Source organism: Pelobates fuscus, chromosome 2, assembly GCF_036172605.1.
Source record: "Pelobates fuscus isolate aPelFus1 chromosome 2, aPelFus1.pri, whole genome shotgun sequence".
Taxonomy (NCBI): Eukaryota; Metazoa; Chordata; class Amphibia; order Anura; family Pelobatidae; genus Pelobates; species Pelobates fuscus.
Genome location: NC_086318.1, coordinates 326,243,705 through 326,264,213, shown reverse-complemented (window position 1 = coordinate 326,264,213; position 20,509 = coordinate 326,243,705). Strand labels below are relative to the sequence as shown.

The window sequence follows — 20,509 nt, the reverse complement described above, 5'->3', positions numbered from 1 at the left end:
GGTGGGAGAGATTTTAACCATTATTCCACAACGAGCACTCTGTATACACTGGTTAATGAGTTGATTTATTTGCCTTATCAAGACACAGGTTACTTGTAAACCTGGCTGCAATTTGGACAGACTGGGAAGGTTTGCTGTTATATCGTCTAGGAAGTAGGCTTATAAAGCTACATGTCTATACATAGACGCAATCTACCATTTGATGCAATGCTGTTGAGCAATCCTTAACCAGCAAGAATACTGCATATAATCCAAAAGAGTTCTCCCACTGAAAACTTATTTTATTCTCAGTTGGATTAACGGTGTGATATGTGCTTTTTAAAATAAAGTAATTAAGGTTAACGTTAAGATACTACAGTTTGGCTCTCATAGCACAGTGAGATACCTGCATATCCAGTCATTATCACTGTTACTGTGGCATTAAAGAACCACTATAGTGCCAGGAAAACATACTCGTTTTCCTGGCACTATAGTGTCCTGAGGGTGCCCCCACCCTCAGGATCCCACTCCCGTGGCGCTGAAGGGGGAGGAAGGGGTTAATCCCTTACCTTTTTTCCCCCCCGCCGGGCTCCCTCGGCACTGGGACTCTCCTCCCTCTTCTTCCGGCATCGGCAAAGCCGCGCGCGCATTCAGCCAGTCTCATGGGAAAGCATTCTCAATGCTTTCCTATGTAAGCTGGTGTCTTCTCACTGTGATAAACACAGTGAGAAGCGCCTCTAGCGGCTGTCAATGAGACAGCCACTAGAGGCTAGATTAACCCATAGGTAAACATAGCAGTTTCTCTGAAACTGCTATGTTTACTGCAAAAAGGGTTAATCTAGCTGGACCTGGCACCCAGATCACTTCATTAAGCTGAAGTGGTCTGGGTGCCTATAGTGGTCCTTTAATTCTGGCAGAATTAATCTTTATGCGAATACGAAGTAGGTATCCTAGCAATGCAAATATTTCCATACCAAGTGCGGACACAAGTTAAATCAGCAGAACTTCAACTGGCAAAGCATCATGGGAGCGGTCATTCTACAATAAACACCCCTACCCAGGCTGTAACCAGAAAAACGGATCCAGGTATAGCAGCCATGAAGGCGATTATGTAGGTAAATATAATAAAAAGAACAACAAATACAAGTTTAATATCAGGTATTAAGCAAATGTTTGCAATAAATAACGGTTTTCTAATTTCCACTTGGACAATTTTAAAAGTTTTAAAGCCATGGTTAGTTCTTTTGCATATTGTACAGAGGCTTGTTATCACTGCCATCACAACTGCCAACACTTGAAATCCTACTGCTATATTATTCTATTCTTAATTAAGTTTTAAAGTAGAGTGGAAGAAAATAACAAAACAAATTGCAAATCAGAATTATATGCTAAATCAATGGGCTTAAATCTGAGAATAGAGCCTACTGAGAAATCTGATTATTCACAAAGCCACCCGGGAAATAGGATTATGCATCACACATGCCAAACCCACCAAATTGAAGTTTAAAAACATTTTGATTCTTTTGCATTTTCAAAAGGATTTGTTGACAGTTGATTAAATTAGTGGCTTCCAACCAACAGTTTCTCTGCTCTACACAGTAAAATACCATATTTTCAGAGCATAGGCCTGGCTGAATGTGCTATATATATATATATATCGAACATCCCTCAACAGGTCATTGCTGTCTTCACTGTGTTTTGGAGTAAAGACCCAAAGTCACAATGACTGAGTCAACTTGAAGCATTAAAAATAGGTTAGATACCCAACCGACCCGGTGACACACAAGGCCCAAACACGACCACAACCGCTATGTAACGAACCAACTTCATGTTAATGCTGTATATGTATCTGCTTCACTTATGTAAACCATCGAACAGCTTGGACCTCTAAACTCCCTCCCCCCCCCACCACCACCTTCTCTGATTCTGTATTTCTACCCCCCCCTCTTGATTACTTAAAACATAATCTAGTAATAAAAAAAAAAGTTACACAGTCGCTTTCATTTAAGAATGTGTGATTTCCAAAATGTAAACATTACCTCGTAGTCCAGTGTTATTCTAGAAGCTTCAGGCTCTATCCATTTCTCATGAGCCCTGGCCTGTCGAAACGTCATAGATTACCACTGTAACGCTCCAATGCTGAACAATGCCAAAGCTCGCAATAAGAGTCTTCCCCCATCGGAAGTGCAAGCAGGAGCATCTAGAATACCACCAAGGAATGTTGTGTCCCCCTCACTGGTCATTTTATGTTCCAAGCCAATGGTTTTCTTTACATTCCAATGAGTAATAAGACCCCAAGATTTTATCATTTTAAAAGAACAGGATAGTCTCTAAATCCTTAAGCCCTGGTGGATTTTAAAGATTGGGTTGAGGAGCACTGTATCTAACTACACCTCGCACTCCACTACAGAACACAGCCCTTATCCTACCTCACAAATGCGCATACACACTGCATCTCTACACATTTAAACTTTATTCCTTATACCTACACATGCTACATCCCCGATACACATAAGATGTTATTATGGTACATGTAGTTTTATTTAATGTTTCCCCCAAAAATGTTTACTTAAAATATGCATTTTATTTTCCGGTGCCTCAGATTCCAAAACATATGTTTTGTCACTATTTTCCTTATATTCTTATTGTAGCTAGAACCTTATGATATCTTAAAACCTTCCTGTATTAATAGTATTCATATTTTATGGATATTCTAGATTCCAGATAACTTCATGGACATACTAAATGATGATACTAAAAGATGGCAAAACCCCTGAAAATTTGTTATCAGCCTATCTCCCTTTTAAAGGTAGTGTTCTGTTATTTATGTACTAGCCCAAAGAAGCCCAAAGTTATTTAAGTATTAGCCCAAAGAATCCAATGGTTTTTGCCAGCGCTAGTCTACCTCAATCAAAATTGATTTTTTTATTATTTTAATCACACACTACTAGCAAGACTAGCATATTTTGCACGTTTTCCTGCCCTTTCACTATAACTACTTGTAACCCAGCCGTGATTTCCCACAATTAACATAACATATACACAAATCAATGGTGTATGTTGCTGTGATTGTTTTCTTTGTCAAACAGCTATTAATCATACTCCCTAACCTTGTCTGATTGTCCCAAACCTGGAAAAATTGTCTTGCCTCAAATCGAACATGAAAGAATTTGAAGAACAAATGGTCCACCCCTCAAATGGTTCACTCATCCAAGATTGCTCTCCCTTCATATTGTGTAAAGATCTGCTGAAATACCGTAGATCAGGGCTCAAAATTGTCACTCGCCACTAGCCAATAGCAAGTGAAAATATAGCCCTGGTTAGTAGAAATTCATCGCTGGTGGGTATGCTCTGGTTTGCAGTGGTGTTAACATTTTAGGCCTGACTAGTCCTGCTTTAGATCACGGTGGCATGCTTTTTGGGACTTTGTCCCATTTCTTTCTAGGGTAAAAACAGACTTGTAAGCATGGGAATACACACATATTCACTGGCTGGGTAGAATTAATATCATTAAGATGAATGTTCGGTGCAATGTTAGCACAAAGGCCCACAAGTGAAACACATGTCTGTACATCTCCCCAAGGCAAGAGAAGGGCTGAGCCTACCCACATTTCAGAAATAACCAACGTAATGCAGAAAATAGCACAACTGTATTATGGTTTTATATAAAGCACAAAATACGTTGGCCTGATTTGGAGCAGGCATCTACAGGAAGATATCATATTTGGTAATGGTGCCTTCCTTTTAAAATGCAGGAAGATACTCTCCATTTTTATTTTTAGACTGGATAAAACACACGATTTTGCTTTTAAGATTATACTTTTTTTTTTTTTTACATTTACGGTACTTATTAGTCTACATGTATTGCTTGAGTTATGTCAAACTTTGTATTTTTGATTGTACAGCTGCAAAGCTTTTCAAATGTATAAACTAGGGATCGACTGATTATCGGTCTGGCCAATATTTTTGGCAATATCTGTATCGGTCTATAGAGATACCAATATTGCCGATAATGCAAACCAGGACCTGGAGAGCCCGCAGCAAGCTCTAACTTACCTTCCCAGCAGCTCCCTTCAGCTCCCCTGTCTAAATCTCGTGAGTCCCGCGTATGTCAGAGCGTCGCCACAGGTTACCATGGCATGGCAACGATCCGCGCGGCACACAGACAGGGGAGCTGCTGGGAAGGTAAGTAAGAGCTTGCTGCGGGTCCCCACTGCACAGTCAATGCCACATCCCCCCCCCCCCCCCCAGGCCACACAAACACACTGCATTCACTATATACACACACACACACTACATTCACGATATACATACTACACAAACACTGCATTCACTATATATATATATATATATATATATATATATATATATATATATATACACACACACACACTGCATTCACTATACACACACACACACACTGCATTAATTATATACACATACACACTGCATTCATTACACACACACACACACACTCTGCATTCATTATATATACACACACTACACAAACAGACTGCATTCACTGTACACACATTGCATTCACTTTACGCACACTACACACGCACTGCATTCACTATACAAACACACACTCTGCATTCATTATATACACAAACACAAACACACTGCATCCACTACACAAACACAAACACTGAATCCACTACACAAACACACACTGCATCCACTACACAAACACACACTGCATCCACTACACAAACACACACTGCATCCACTACACAAACACACACTGCATACACTAATCAAATACTCTCACTGCATCAATCACACACACATATATTCTTGAAAACATAAAAAAATGCTGACTGGTATGTATATTTTGTGCATTTACCTTAATAAAAAAAAAGATTTGCAAAACAAATAAATAATAATGTTCAGTTAACAGTAGATTTGTGTAGAAAATGTTTATTTTTTCAAAATGATAAATGTACAGAATATCTGTAAATTATCAGCTATCGGCCTGAAAGTTCAGAGATTATCGGTATCGACTCAAAAAAAAAATAATTGAGTCGATCCCTAGTATAAACCTAAGAAATCAATATAATTATGCATCCAATGTGCTTTTGCAGCAGACTGCAGCTTGTTTAAGTTTAAATTGAGCCTATACTCTAGTTTGAGTAATATTGATGCCTTTAATAATACATAGTAGGGAATAAAATAGATTTCCCAAGTAACTTGCATTGGCTATATATTTACCTGTTCTTTACACAAGGCGGCATAACAATAAAAAACAAAAACAAAACAGAATTTTTTTCTGCCCTTTCTTTGTACCATTTATCTTTAAGTATAGCGAATATATAAAAAGCACTGGTTCTGGAATTAGCAGAGCTTAGACATGCTCATAATGTACAATGCGACGTGGCATTTTACCCACAGGACAGTTCCCACAAACCTGAGACGATGCACCAAATTTAGGAAGACAGCAGAAAACAGCATGACAGTATATAATGTATGTGAAGAAGTGCTGTCAGTGACAGCCAGAGGAATGAACAACATGTACAAGCTTTCAACCATGATCTAAATACTTTCAGACTACCCCTCTCAGGAGGTCAGTATTAAGCTCTATGATTAGTGATGGATACGGGGAGAGGAAAACGGTTTTGCCTTTTCCTTTCAAATCAATTTACTTGTCTAATATGCACTGAAACAGGTTATAAGCTCCAATAATAACACTTTATCCTGCTGAAATTACAAGCGAGAAATTGGTTCTCTGGTGTGATGCAAATCAAACCCAGTGTATGCCCACAGCATAGGTAACCTGTCAATTAATATGCTCACTTGCGAAAGCAAAATGTCGAGTGAGCTTTTAAATTCGAGAGTACCTGCTTTTAACCTTATGTACAGCCCACTGAATTAATTATAGCATTCAGAAATAAATAATCCTCCCATTACAAGCAGTCTTAATTAAGCTGTAAAGTGACCTTGGCTCTGGCATTGTTAAAGTAGTTAACAAATAAGGTGTCTGAAAATAAAAGCTATTAATTACTCCTAACACCATTACCTGGGAGAAACTGCACTCGAGCCTTTTACTTAAAAAGGAAAATAAAGTAGACAGTACACTGATTGGGTTTAAGCACAAACACAAGCAGGTATGCATTTCAGGTGAGAGGGGCCTTTTATAAAAAAAAAAAAAAAAGACATAATTAAAAAGACAATCGAATACATTAGTAAATATTGTTATGCAGATAGATGATTATGCAATAGAAACAAATGCATACAGGGGTTTAATATTTATTATTGTCCGTGCACAGGATGGATGAATAAAATGATTAATATATAGAAAATATAAGCAATGGTCAGCTGACCATACAAACATCACAAAGGTACTGACCAATTGAAAGACTATTCAAAATACAGTGAATTGGTTTTAAAAGATTTAGACACTTGATAAAGTTACCTGTTTAAAAGTATTAATGTAGATTTAGTTACAATTTATAACATATTGTATAATCCTACCAATTTGCCACAATAGCCTATGGCTGGCAGGAACCAATGTAATAATGACTGTTCCCCTATGATGTATGAATGTCCGGGTAGGCGCTGCCATCCTGTCCTATATACTACTATATTGAAAGTTGAAGTGTAGTTTTAACACCCCTTTTACAGTCACCTCATTGAGGATACTATCAAAGCAATGACATGGAGTAAGGTCAAAAGTTCTGAGAAGTTTTGTGACTTAAAGGGACACAAAATGTACCATAACCACTGTATCTAAGGGATACCCAATCAAATAACTACATTTATTATGTTTCAATAAGTGTATATATATATATATATATTCACTGTATTCATTATTTGCGGCTTTTTTAAAACATTTCAAACATATCTGTAAAAAACAGTTACATTTTTTTTTTAAATGGTTTTCACACAAATAAAGAATTGAAAAGAAAAAAAAAAGTTTGGGTTCATTGGGTGGAGCGGGAAGCGGGGCGACTGTGAGAGGGTGTGCTGTCCTGCTGTGGAGTGATTCTGGCTCTGGGCCTTTGATATTCCCGACTTTGGACGCTGTTTATGGATGAATGTTGGACGCTGTTTATGGATGAATGAGGGAACTTGTGAACTATGTAAATGTATGCTTATGCTGATGAGTCAAGTGTTTTTACCTCAAATGTTTTAAGTTATAAAGCGATTCATATTAAGGTCTACATTAAATATATCTTTTTATTTAGTATATAATCTATTTTCTATTATGTGTTTTTATTTTTATTTATATTCATATATATATATATATTGAATTTCATCTACAGGCAGGCGTTGCAAGACTTTTGTATGTGTATACGCAATGGGACACTACCGCGGTCGCGGCCCGTCATTCCAGGGGGTCCAGTGGCTCTGTCGACCCCAGCTACCTGGGTGCCCGCTGGCGTTTTGGTGCGGCCCCATTGAAGGAGCCCATCGGGTGGCCCATGCTCTTGGGGCCACCCGATATAAATGGATTTTCTGGGGCCCGGTCAGCACCCAGTGATGATGTCAGAGCTGGGAGGAAGCAGTAAGTTCCTCCCAGCAACAGAGCGCCGCGCAGGAGGAGAGGAGGGAGTTAGAGTGGGAACTCTGACTCCCATCAGCATGAGGCAGCCACTGGACCCCAGGTAAGTCACAATTTATTTTTAACAGTTTGTGTGTGTGTGTGTGTGATAGAGAATGTCTGTATCAGTATATCTGTGTGTGTGTCTGTCTGTCTGTGTGTGTATTTGTATGTATGTCTACATGTCTGTGTGTGTGTATGTGTGTCTGTATATGTGAGTGTGTGTTTGTATGTGTCTGCATGCATGCGTGTGTGTTTGTGTGTATGCGTGTCTCTATGTATGTATGTGTGTGTGTCTCGTGCATGCGTCTGTTCGTGCGTGCGTCTGTTCGTGCGTGCGTCTGTTCGTGCGTGTGTCTGTTCGTGCGTGCGTCTGTTCGTGCGTGCGTCTGTTCGTGCGTGCGTGCGTCTGTTCGTGCGTGCGTGCGTCTGTTCGTGCGTGTGCGTGTGTGTGTCTGTTAGTGTGTGTGTCTGCTAGTTTGTGTCTGCTAGTGAGTGTGTTTGTCTGTTACTGAATGTGAGTGTCTGTTAGTGTGTGTGTGTTTCTGTTAGCGAGTGTGTGTTTCTGCTAGCTAGTGTGTGTTTCTGCTAGCTAGTGTGTGTTTCTGCTAGCTAGTGTATGCGTATCTGTCAGTGAATGTGTGTGTGTGTATTTAGAATGCGGGGCGGGGGGAAAGGTTGGGGGGGGGGCGCCTGAGTTTTGTCCTGCCTAGTCCTGCCAGCACAAAACCAGGATACACCACTGGAGGAGGGAATGGAAGGTGTTACTTATATTTTTCTTTTTAATTAGTTCCTGTCTAACTAGGGATAGAGAGGCGTTACCCATTGTTGTGCTGTCATGGAGAGATATATATATATATATATATATATATATATATACATACACACACACACTATAATTCATTTTATGTTCATACACAAGTCCCTTTGAGTGCTAGCTATGCACCTAGTGACTATGGCATATAACACATACACATACACACACATATATATATATATATATATATATATATTTATTTACACACACAAAAACAAACATGATGCACAAAACCATTGAAAAAAAAATGAAATACACACGCATTCAATAGACAATATTCACTTGTACATGAACATTACACATCCAGAGAAAATATATACTGCATGAAATGCTTCACCGCATTGCTTAAATATCAATCCCCCCATGTGTATTGTGTAATAAAGTGAATGTAAAGAGACCCTAAATCCAATGTTTCTGGAAGTGGTCTGAGAAGCAGAATGATTTACGGAGTGTCTCTTGGGATCAATGAAACAAGCGTCTAAATTAAAAAGGTTTTGTTTTGTGACACATCAGAAAATAGAGGAAACACATAAGCAATTACATTCAATTATAAGCTACATTTCACTTACACGGTTTTTGCTATTGTTTCATTACTTCTAGGATTTTGAACAGTCATTTGCTATGATACCATTGTTTCCTAATACTTTTAATTAGGTATTCTTAATATGATTTTGCTTAATGTCCTTTTGACACAACAGACATCCAGCTCAGCAATAAAGCTATTTGATCACATTACTTTATGGCAGAGCCTGCATAAAACTCAGGAAAACTCCTAGTTTATCAATATATTCTCCCTATTCACATATATTAACACACAATGCTGAATTCAATATCATTTAGCACCATCATGTAAAACATTCAAGTTTACACATACCAGTGAAACCTATTATTACCACTGGCTCTCTGGTTTCCCTACAGCAGGGGTGGGGAACGACCTGCCCGTGGAAAGCCGGCTCTGCTATCTACCTTTTTCAGGCCACCCTCCGGGCAATTTGTTAAAGGAGAGAGAGGGAGGAAGCTAGGACCCAGGAGGCTGCGATCCTCGCGCGAGCATGCAGGTCGGAGTGTTGCCGCACGTTACCATGGCAACGCTCCAACAGCGCTGTGCTCCCGGGAAGAAAATAGTGAAGTCAGCCTGCAGCCAGAGGAGCTGCAGGCTAAGGTGCACATGAAACCACTGGACCACCAGGGATTGCAGTGATATGTCCTCTCCTTCCAGGCCAGAAGTACGAAGGAGGGGAGGGGGGGTACAAACATTTTAATTAAAGAAAAATATATAGATTTTCTCCCTGATTAACCCCCCTCCCTCCCTCCCCCCACACACACACACACACACAATATAGACCCCTGACACACACGGCACCACCTCACACCCACAGAACCCCCCACACACACACACTACACCCCCCCTTACACACACAGAACCCTCACACAAACCCACTGCACCCCTTCCCACACACACAGAACCCGTCACACAAATACACTACACCCCCTCACACACACAGCATCCTTCACACACCCACCGTGTCCCCACCCCTCTCTCTCTCTCTCTCTCTCTCTCTCTCTCACACACACACACACACACACACAGCGAATAGCAACATCATCAATATCAGCTAACATCACACCAAAAAGAAGCAGTTCCAGCCATCACATTAGGCGTGAGTTAATAAAATGTTTGACCAAATACAGCAGGCTAATTTTAACATTGATTATTTTGTATGGGCCGCAAGGGATGTTTTAAATATCCAAATGGCCCTTGGCAGATAAAAAGTTCCCCACCCCTGCCCTACAGGATAGCCATCAATTTTGGAATCCATTCAAATAATTTAGCCCCCGCAATGCCATGTGCACATATGGCACTAAGGAAGGGATGCCATTATACAGCGCTGCAAAATTTGTTGACGCTTTATAAGTAATAATAATATTAATAATGCCTTAGAATAGGTGCTTGCATGTGCTGGTCATGATTTCATCCTGGACACAGAAATGTAACGGAAGCTCTTTTTTAATTTTTTGTTTTTTATATACTTTAGTAGCACTTCAATAGCGCTTACTGGGATGAGGAAATGAAAAATGGTCAATCCAGAGAAGTGACATTATCGCTTCTATGTTATCATCAGGTAAACTGCTATAGTTAGCATAGATATCAGAGGTAGGCACAAGGTAAATTCTATTAGAAAACATGGTGAAGCCAATATTGATAGAAGTAAAATGTAGGCAATAATGGAATAGTGGAACGAGGAGAGCTTTTTAAATGGACATGTGGCAGAGATGATAGATATGATTGTGGTAAAGAGATAAAAACTAAGAGAAAAAAGTATAAATTGAGGGGTAAACATTGGGAGCTAGTATAGTTTTAGAGACTAAGACATTTGGGAGAGGAGAGTGGTGAACAAGGTGAAGAAGGCAAACTAAAAAGGAGGAAGAGTGACTTGGTGTGAAAAAAGGGGGTGAGAAGATATGTAGTTGGGAGAAGAGTAGAAGAGAGATATTTGAAGGGGAAAAATAGTGTCTACAGAAAGGCGAACTAAGTTGTATATACAAAGGAAATGAAAGAAGCATGCATAAGGGGGATCTTAAATCAAGAGTGTGGGGGGAAAAAAAAACTCTGGAGAACAGAGGCCTGTTAAAATTAATAATTAAGTAGAATACTTTCCATCCTACAGTGAAACACCTACCACTCTCAGGCCTCACTCAACTCAGTGAAAGACTGTATTTTCCATCCTGCAGTGAAACACCTACCACTCTCAGGCCTCACTCAACTCAGTGAAAGACTGTATTTTCCATCCTGCAGTGAAACACCTACCACTCTCAGGCCTCACTCAACTCAGTGAAAGACTGCATTTTCCATCCTGCAGTGAAACACCTACCACTCTCAGGCCTCACTCAACTCAGTGAAAGACTGCATTTTCCATCCTGCAGTGAAACACCTACCACTCTCAGGCCTCACTCAACTCAGTGAAAGACTGCATTTTCCATCCAGCAGTGAAACACCTACCACTCTCAGGTACTGACTGAAGCTGGAAGATACTCCACCTCCTGTATTCCTGGATTGCTAACATTCTCATGTATTACTATAGATTTGTAACCATTTTACCTGTAGTTTGTAATATTCTGTGCATGCAGTATGTACTATAGTCATTTAATGTTTCTGACCAATACTTCATGTAGATTGTAGACAGTTATTAATATTTTGGGTGATAGAATTTAGTTGCTAAACTTTTCAATAGTATAGAACACATGGATACTCTACCCCTCTCCCCCCCTCCCCTCTCTTTTCTCCTCCCCAGTTGTAAATACCTCCATATAACTGTTCAATCATATTCTCTGTTATTCAGGCCTCACTCAACTCAGTGAAAGACTGCATTTTTTCTCCCCACTTCCCACCCACCCAGGGTCCCCCTAAATATATAGCATGCTCCTCCAGCTGTTTGAGATTCTCACCCAATTACCTCTTCATTCCCCTAACATCTTACCAATAGCTGCTTCTCTGTTAACTCGTTCAGCCATCACCTCCAAACTTCCCCTGCTACCTCTTGTCTCAAATCCCCATGGTTTCCTTTAGATTGTAAGCTCACGGGCCATCTAGCCAAGCACTTTGTATAAAAGAGCTCCAATGGCTAGATATCAGCTTACGGACAGGGCTCTCTTACCTCTTGTATTTGTCTGTGTATATTGTACGTTTCTCCACTAATTGTACAGCGCTGCGGAATCTGTTGGCGCTTTATAAATAGCAATAATAAATAAAATAGAATAATTATTAACTCATCTTCAACAAATATGTCTGTGGGAGAGCATGTAATCGTATCTCATGTTAGCAGCGGTCTTGGGAAATCTATTTGTTTCCTTAACCCCTTCCCCTTACACACTTTAGAAGAGATAAATGGGGTTTTATCTTGTTATTAGGGCACTGCATTAAATATTCTTCCCAAAGTAATGGCGAGAGCTGAAAGCCCACACGCTTTGCATTATTAACCCTCAGACCATATCCTTGAAGACCACTGAATTAATACATCCTATAGCCACTGAACACTGGGTAGTGATGGCAAAGAAAGCACCAGCTGTGAGGAAAATGTCACAGCAGTGTATCAAACACAATGGCTACTTAAGGATTGTAGGGATACAGTGTAGTTTCATAAAAAAACAAATGTCAATTTATATGTATTACAAATTTCCAAATTTTAACATGGTTTATTTCAGTATAATTCATCATGTGATTTTGGACTCTTTTACAAGTTCAGGACAACAAAAGCTGTACTTAAAGGAACTCTATGGGGTCAGGAACACAAACATGTATTCCTGGCCCTATAGTGTTAAAACCACCATCTAGACCCCTTGGCCCCTAAATATAGTAAAAGGAGGCAGATCAGGGGCAGAGCCAGCACAAGTCAAACACAGCCCTGGTCAATCAGCATCTCCTCATAGAGATGAATTGAATCAATGAATCTCTCTATGAGGAAAGTTCAGTGTCTCCATGCAGAGGGTGGACACACTGAATGTTGTGACGCACACTAAGCAGGACTGCCCAAGAAAGCACCTCTAGCAGCCATCTGAGGAGTGGCCAGTGGAGTTATCACTAGGCTGTAATGTAAACACTGCATTTTCTCTGAAAAGACAGCGTTTACAGCAAAAAAGCCTGAAGGGAATGATTCTACTCACCAGAACAAATGCAATAAGCCATAGTTGTTCTGGTAACTATAGTGTCCCTTTAATGAGCCCTCCTAGCCATTACCATTAATCAGTACTCATACCCATCCTAGCACAGTCCTAAAAATCATAAAATGAGCAGTTTAACCTGTAGGGAAATGAAAAGGCCAGATGGAGTTTGTAGCGGTAAAATACAAAAATAAAAAGTTTGCAAACTACATTTATGGATGTATTTATAAATCAATGTATAACTAAACATACTCGTTTCACTCAATATGGAACACTTGCATGTTTTCTTTATTCAGCCCAATAATGTGTAATAGGTGATGTAAAATGTTTAAATATTGAAATATTGTTTGCTATAATATGCATTTCACTTGTTAACTGAAGAAAATTGATAAAATGAGCATTATGTATCAATAGGATAAAGACCACCCAAGAAAATTGAACATTTCCATTTGATATAAACAAGATTTAAAAAAAAAAAAATGTAAATTTAAATAAAAATACATATACATATATGTATTTTTTTTTTAAATCTTGTTTATCAAAATGGTAATATATTATATATATATATATATATATATATATATATACACACATACACACACATAACGTACATTCCTATGACAACTGGGACTACCACTGCCTTCACTTTCCACATGTTTGTTAGCTCTTCTTTCAGTCCTTGGTATTTGTTCAGCTTCTCATGTTCCTTCTTCATGTTATGGTCACTGAATATTGCCATATGCACTATATCTGCAGTCTTCCGTCTACCACTACGATGTCAGGTTGGTTAGTCACTACTTACTTGTCTGTCTGATTCTGGAAGTCCCACGGGATTTTAGCTATGTGATTCTCAACTACCCTTTGTGATTTCTCCCATATGATCTTAAGCAGGCATCTTGCACCTGGCTACTAGGTGCTGGATTGTCTCGGAAGCTTGGGTCCTGTCTGGTGTAACAGATGAAAGCTTCTATTGATCTGGTGCAGAGTTCCTCTTTCTGTGATGCTACAATTAGATCCTAAGTGTTGTCTTTCAGTCCTGCTTTTTCCAGCCACTGGTAGCATTTTGTAATGTGAGCCACATCCAATATCTGATGGTGGTACATGGCATGGAAAGGTTTGTCTTGCCATGGAACCTCATGCCAGGTTGCGCACAGATTGGTCTGTCTGGTCTTGGAATACCATGCGACTGCTTGGTCTACCAGCAGTTGGTCTTTTGCGCCTCTGAGGAGTATTGCTCATGTATTGACTCATATGCACATCAATCTTGGAGGCTATGATGCCTGACAGGACATTCCGTGTTGGCATGGATGATCAGTAGTTAGATGGTTTTGTTCCCCTGTGAGAGTATTTCATGACTAGTTTTGTTCTGCTAGTAGCAGATTAATTTGTGCTGCTAGGTGTTCATGCAGTGTTGTTTATTTATGCAGCAGGTCCTGCTGCTGAGCAATGTGGGCTACTCATTATTGGATATCTCCAACTATGATGGTGATGTGTTCCTATTCTGGGAGCATGCAGTGGTTTAAATTTAAAGTCTAGGGACTTTGTGTTATGTGATGCTTCTCTCTCATAGATGTTCTTTCTATAATGTTCAGTCATAGTTGTGAGTGTGTCTTCTGCAGCTGTGCATACACCTTAGTGTATAGCAAACAGGATATATGTACTCTGCTTCCCTGGGGTATCTGTTAAGTCTGGTTTCCAATGTTGTCAGCCTTTGCTTAATGGTTTCCAGAGTCTCTGTTATGGGCATACTCTTGTATTTCCTAAGTAGCCAGGATCTATCCTTGATCTTCCCACTTCTGTGAAGTTGATCCACCTTGCTAACCTCCTTAAGGGTTGCCTGTATCTTTAATTGCGGTTTTATCTTCATGATTGTTGGTTTCTGTGATGGTGTTGGTTGGGATTGTAGATAGTGGCTCATTAACTGCTGCTAGCATAATGTCTGGCAGCAGCTTCCCAATCATCTTTGGTAGACTTGTATATATATTTAAAAGTAATAATTCCATTTTATAGTGCTATAGAATATGTTGGGAAATTATGAATAAGAAAAACAATTCTATGCCGAGAATAGAGTAGAACTGGTCTTCACAAAGCAATCATTTAGGTACAAAACAAAACATCAACTACACAGTGTGCGGTTTATTTTCCTAGTAAAACGCATAGATAAATAGAAGTTTTTTTTGGCCATAAGTGGGCTGTGACAACATGCACGAGTACCCACAATGCATCATTTGCAATCCATTTGTTATTCTCGTATCTTCAGCCCTTTCAATATTTATATTTAGTCACTTTACTATTGCTGAACAAAATAAATGACTGACATATAACTATAATTAGATGTAAGTCTTGAAAATGCTTTATTCAATTGATCTCCAGCTGTCAGAAAACGTATCACAAGCTTCAACCAGAAAGCCAGAAATGCCAGCAACATTTCCGTCATGTTTGATGACAGAGATGCAAGCCCATTGCTCTCCTAGCAAGAAAATGAATTCCTACAACGATATCACATCAAAGAGAATAAACCTGGCACTTATCATTGTTAGATCACTAGGCACGATGATACTACAATTCAGATGATAAGGAACACAATAATTGTTTAATTTATGATAGACTGGAGCATGATATGAAAATTTCTCATTTTCACAGCATTCTTTTACAAAACACATAGTTTTAGAATGAAGCAACTATGTACAATAAGATTACCAAATAACTAAATCTAAGCATATCACTCAAAAGTCATTGATCGTGAAAGAGAACCCTTCAACTTCGGATATATATTTCCAGAGACTCACTTCTTGGAGACACCAAGGGCAACCATCAATAGAGCAGAGAAACATGTTCTCCACCGGACAATTGCATGTTTTCCATAGCAATCTGGGCATGCACATTCTGTGGCTGGAAAAATAGTCAGTGCGGCAAGCATGCACAATGCACTGGAATGCCTGTTTGCTAGCCACAACCCTGAGGGTCATTTACTTGGCCTTCACATCAAGCATCTGTGTGAGAGAATGTTTGGAGGTATATCCCAGACTCAACAGCGCTGATTGCACAAGTTTAGGAAAGTTGTAGTTCCTACATTAACATTATGTTTGTTAGACATTTTTAAAAAGACCATTTTCCCTTTAAAGAAAAATGCTAAATTTGCCTTTCTGCACAAACCAACAGCTAACAAAAAGTTAGCTAAGGAGTTTTCTGTTTCTTAAAGGGACACTAAAGGCATCAAAACAACTTCAGCTCATTGAAGTTGTCTGGGTGCAGTGACCCAGGTCACTTAACCCTGCAAAGGCAATTCTAGCAGTTTTAAAGAAACTGCAATAATTACCTGCTAGGGATAACTCCACCTCTAGTGGCTGTCTACTAGACAGCCACTAGAGGGACTTCTGGATCGTGATGGACGTCCCCATCCTATGCACGGGGACTTCGAGCGTCGCCAAATGTTACAGAGAATGAAAATAAATGCCAGACTAAGCAACATATTTTTTTCCCCATAATGCTGAAAATCAAAAATATTAGGACAAAATAGCCATAGCCTCAGTTTGGCAATCTTGGCCCAAGATTTGAAATTCCCAGCTCAACTCTTGATAATTTCTAGTTAAGCTTTAAGTGTCGGGAAATCAACGTACAATTGTTGAATTGGATAGATGTTCCACGTCAGTTGTACTAGGAAGGTACTAGGATGTGAAATCACACATTACTGCCAACACACCAAAAGGTTATATGCAGATCTTTCAATAAATAGTTGGCTTAAATACTTTCTTTTATAATTAGAGTTTGTTCTCATAGAAATTTAATGAAACTTAAACCAGGAAGTGCCTTGTATTTCCTTTTTATTTCTTTGCAAATTAAACTTGAATATCTACATGACATCCAAATTCACTTTTTTCCCCCAAGAATCAACCCAGATAAAGTCCTGGATTGCTTTCCTTTCTATGATTAAAAGTGAAAGTTACATCCAACTGAGTTATCGAGGTTTTATAGCACAGAAAGCCACAAATGTTATTTTACACAATCTGAGGATAGCGAAGGAAAAAAATACATTCCCTGGAATTCACAATGTAGCGGTCATAAAACTGGGTGCATTTGGGCTCTTGAATTACCATTTCTCCAATAAAACTGCATTGCTTATATTGTAAAACATCTATTACAATACCATTTAAAGCTTCAGCAGGCTTTACGTGATGCACGGAAGTTGCTCTTCTGTGTGCTGTTATCTTAATAGATTTTGACTGTTTTTAGACCTCTTGGGCTCAATTTTGCAGCTTTTTATACACACGTTAAACTGCTGTTTGTCTATTATTGTTAATAGCAAGAAATCATGGAACACGTAAGTAACTGCAGTTAAATAACCTTACATTATTTTTAGTAAAGTTTTGCATTATATACCACTAAACATTTTATAGCAGTTTCTTGTAAAGGGATCTCCAGGAGTCTACTGCAGGTAGTTCCATCTGATTAGGAGATGAGAGAGGTGACTCATGCAGAAAGATAGTCTCTCTCTCTCGGACTTACATTTTTCCATGTAGTAACTATCCATGGATCCCTAGTGAATACCATTTAACAGAATAGAATGATAAACCAGTGTCTGGGCTTCTATCAATCTCTCCTAAGTGTATTGCATCCATTGCTCTTTAATAGTAGTGAATTTGTCATGGCATGGAAAAATAGGAAAGTTGAAGTATAATACTTTTCTTTTCTTGTTACTATTTGTAGCAATGCTGGAGGGCTGTTTTTTTGTGTGTGTAAAACGTGCATTTACAAATGTTTCTTTATTCAGTCTCAGATTCTGCCATTGGGATTCAAGAGCTTTAAAACACAGTCTTTTGCAAAGGTGATTGAAAGTGTCAGTGACCCCTCATTATAAATGGCCATCTGACAGCATGTACAGAGCTGCCCTGCCACTCAATGCAGTGAATCCCTGTAATAGGTAGTGGCAGGTTCAGAAGGACAAGTGAACTTAGTAGATAAGTTTAGGACAGGTGATTATGCAGAAATAAAATGGTCCCCAACTAAGATTTATTCGTTCAATAATACTTTTTTAAATGAGACACAAAGTCAAAGCGGATAGATTCCCTCTAGAACTATATTTTCTATACATGTGAAGATGCTTTGTGTTTTCCCTTACTAAAATAATAAAAGTCAAAAGGCATTCTCCTAGCTGCCACATCTCACACAGAGTAAGACAATAATTATAAGTACGTATTTTATTGGAATAGATTTTTAAAGCCGTTGCTCCGTACTGTGCCTGGAGGAGTAATGAGGTACATCTTGCTTCACATGCTAGAAAGGTGCGGAGGAAATCATACTGGGATGTTGGTTCTGGATTGCCCCTTGAATGTGAACCCAGATGGATATACAAGTGGTATAAGGCTTCCTTTTTAAGTTTCGCAAAATGTATGCCTACACTGAAGAACAAACTGTTTATGCAATAGTATTATTTTCAGATAATACATCATTGCACTTAATGCAGCTTTATACAGTGGTTCTGGTGTCTATAGCAGGCTTAGCATTGTACAAGGTGCCTTTTCAGAAAAAAAGGCAGTGTTTACATTGAAGCCTATTAAGCAGTCACGCAGACGGCCACTAGACGGACTTCCTGGGTTCGGTCCTGCAATGTTTGCATGCCCTACATTCAGCGTCTTCACATTGGTAATGGAGATGCTAAAGACTAAGAGGTGCATTGAATCAATGCAGTTCTAAGAAGAGATGCTGATTGGTAAAGCACAGGTTTTGCTGCGCAACAATCTCCCAATGCTTCCCTATGAAAAAGCATTGGATTGGTAAAAAATGATAATCTCTGCCAATGAGGTTTGGTGGCTGCGGAGAGACAAGTAATACTTTCCTTTTTACTTCACACAGCAGAGTGTATCTTTTCTCTCTTTCTCATTCTAAATAGATGTATGTATGGTTGAACTTTACCAGATATAATAACAATTATCACTTTCAGAACCAAAATACAGTAAAAATGGTCTGCTTTCAGGGCTTATGGTTATTTAATAATATGTGGGGCAATGTGATATAGAGCATGGAAGATAAAGTGTACAAATAATGTGTATGCATGCTACATATCAGTTATCACTCATTATTAATGAATAATCCTATTCAATCTTTTGTAGACGTAACTGAGGAGGTCAGAGAGGTGCAGCCCTCGCTTGTAGAATTTATTGATGCCATTTAGAATCCCTAATGTTCTGTGATTCCTGACAGTTTCTATGATGGCTTGTTTAAATGAGTTTGGCAGAAGGTTAAGCAACAACATTTGCATTTCACTTGTGTGTTACAATACATCATGTCTCGCTCCAGAATGACACAGAGGAATCTATCCCAAGAAGGGGGGTCTCAGCTGACGGAGAGCTTAGAACCATTTTAAAGTGATATTAAAACCAGATTAAATTGTAAAAGTCAACATTTTCACTTGACAAGCAATACGATTCAATACATACACAGTATGCTAAAAAGTGAAATCAAATGTATAGATTAAATTACATACTCCGCTAATATTTCCTCCTGGATGAGAAACACTAAGAGGCTTATGCACGAAAGTGAGAAAAATCAAGAACTTGCAGAGAATTTCAAATCTGGGGCCAAATTGGGAAAATTCTCAAAGCTTCCAGACAATTCTCACTTTAGTAAATAATCAGGCTAGTTTTTCAAGGTGCATAATGCTCACTGCATTAGATGAACTTACTGTACCTTGAGCAAAAATGCAGGTGCTAAGCTTAAGACTTCTTCACGACACACGCATGACAATGGCATCTTGTCAGTCATTAAACTAAACTGCAGTTTCTTTTGCTGTCTCATACAGATTTGTGTTTAGTGGCAGTCAAAGAACATGTACAATATAAGGATTGTCAGACACACTCAAAAACAGCAGGTCTGAGAAAGTGAGCCAATAACGGCAAGACATTAAGAAGAGACTATGTTGTTCTGGAAGCAGCCAAAAGAGGACCTGTCTGTACAGTATTATGAACATTGTAAAGGTTTATTTAAAAATTAATGGTGTATTTTTTACTTAAATGAACTCAACTTTTTATGTTACTTAACTTACATTTTGTTGAGCAATCAGAGTATCCAAGAGAATATATATATTTACGTATTTAAATTTTACATTAAATAAAGAGTAAATATTGAGCAGCATACATGATACTACTAAAGCAAAGATTCTCTGAGGAAAATGATAAAGAACACATGGTTGAGAAGCTAAGTAAAATGCACAGTTTACATTGCTACCTATTAACACCTGTAGTGGCTGTAACTCAGACAGTCACTAGAGGGCCTTCTTGGGTTTCTTGCCTTCTTGGGTTCTACAGAGATTGCAATACGCTCTGCATACAGAAGCTGTAAGCTCCCCATAGAGATGCACTGAATCAATGAATCTCTATGAGGAAATGCTGAATGGGAGAGCATGATGATTGCCACACATGTGCACTAGCCTCCCCAGTGCTATCTTTTGGGGAAGTATTGGGTTCATCAGAAATAACAATCTCAGCAAGCGGAGGCCGGGTGGTCAAATTTTTCAA

General features: G+C 38.9%; 1 protein-coding gene across 1 annotated transcript in view; it reads right to left on the bottom strand.

Annotated features, from left to right (window-relative positions):
- Positions 1-20,509, bottom strand: part of ASCC3 (activating signal cointegrator 1 complex subunit 3) — a 647,451-nt gene that overhangs the window by 569,543 nt on the left and 57,399 nt on the right. The gene's annotated exons all lie outside the window — the stretch shown is intronic.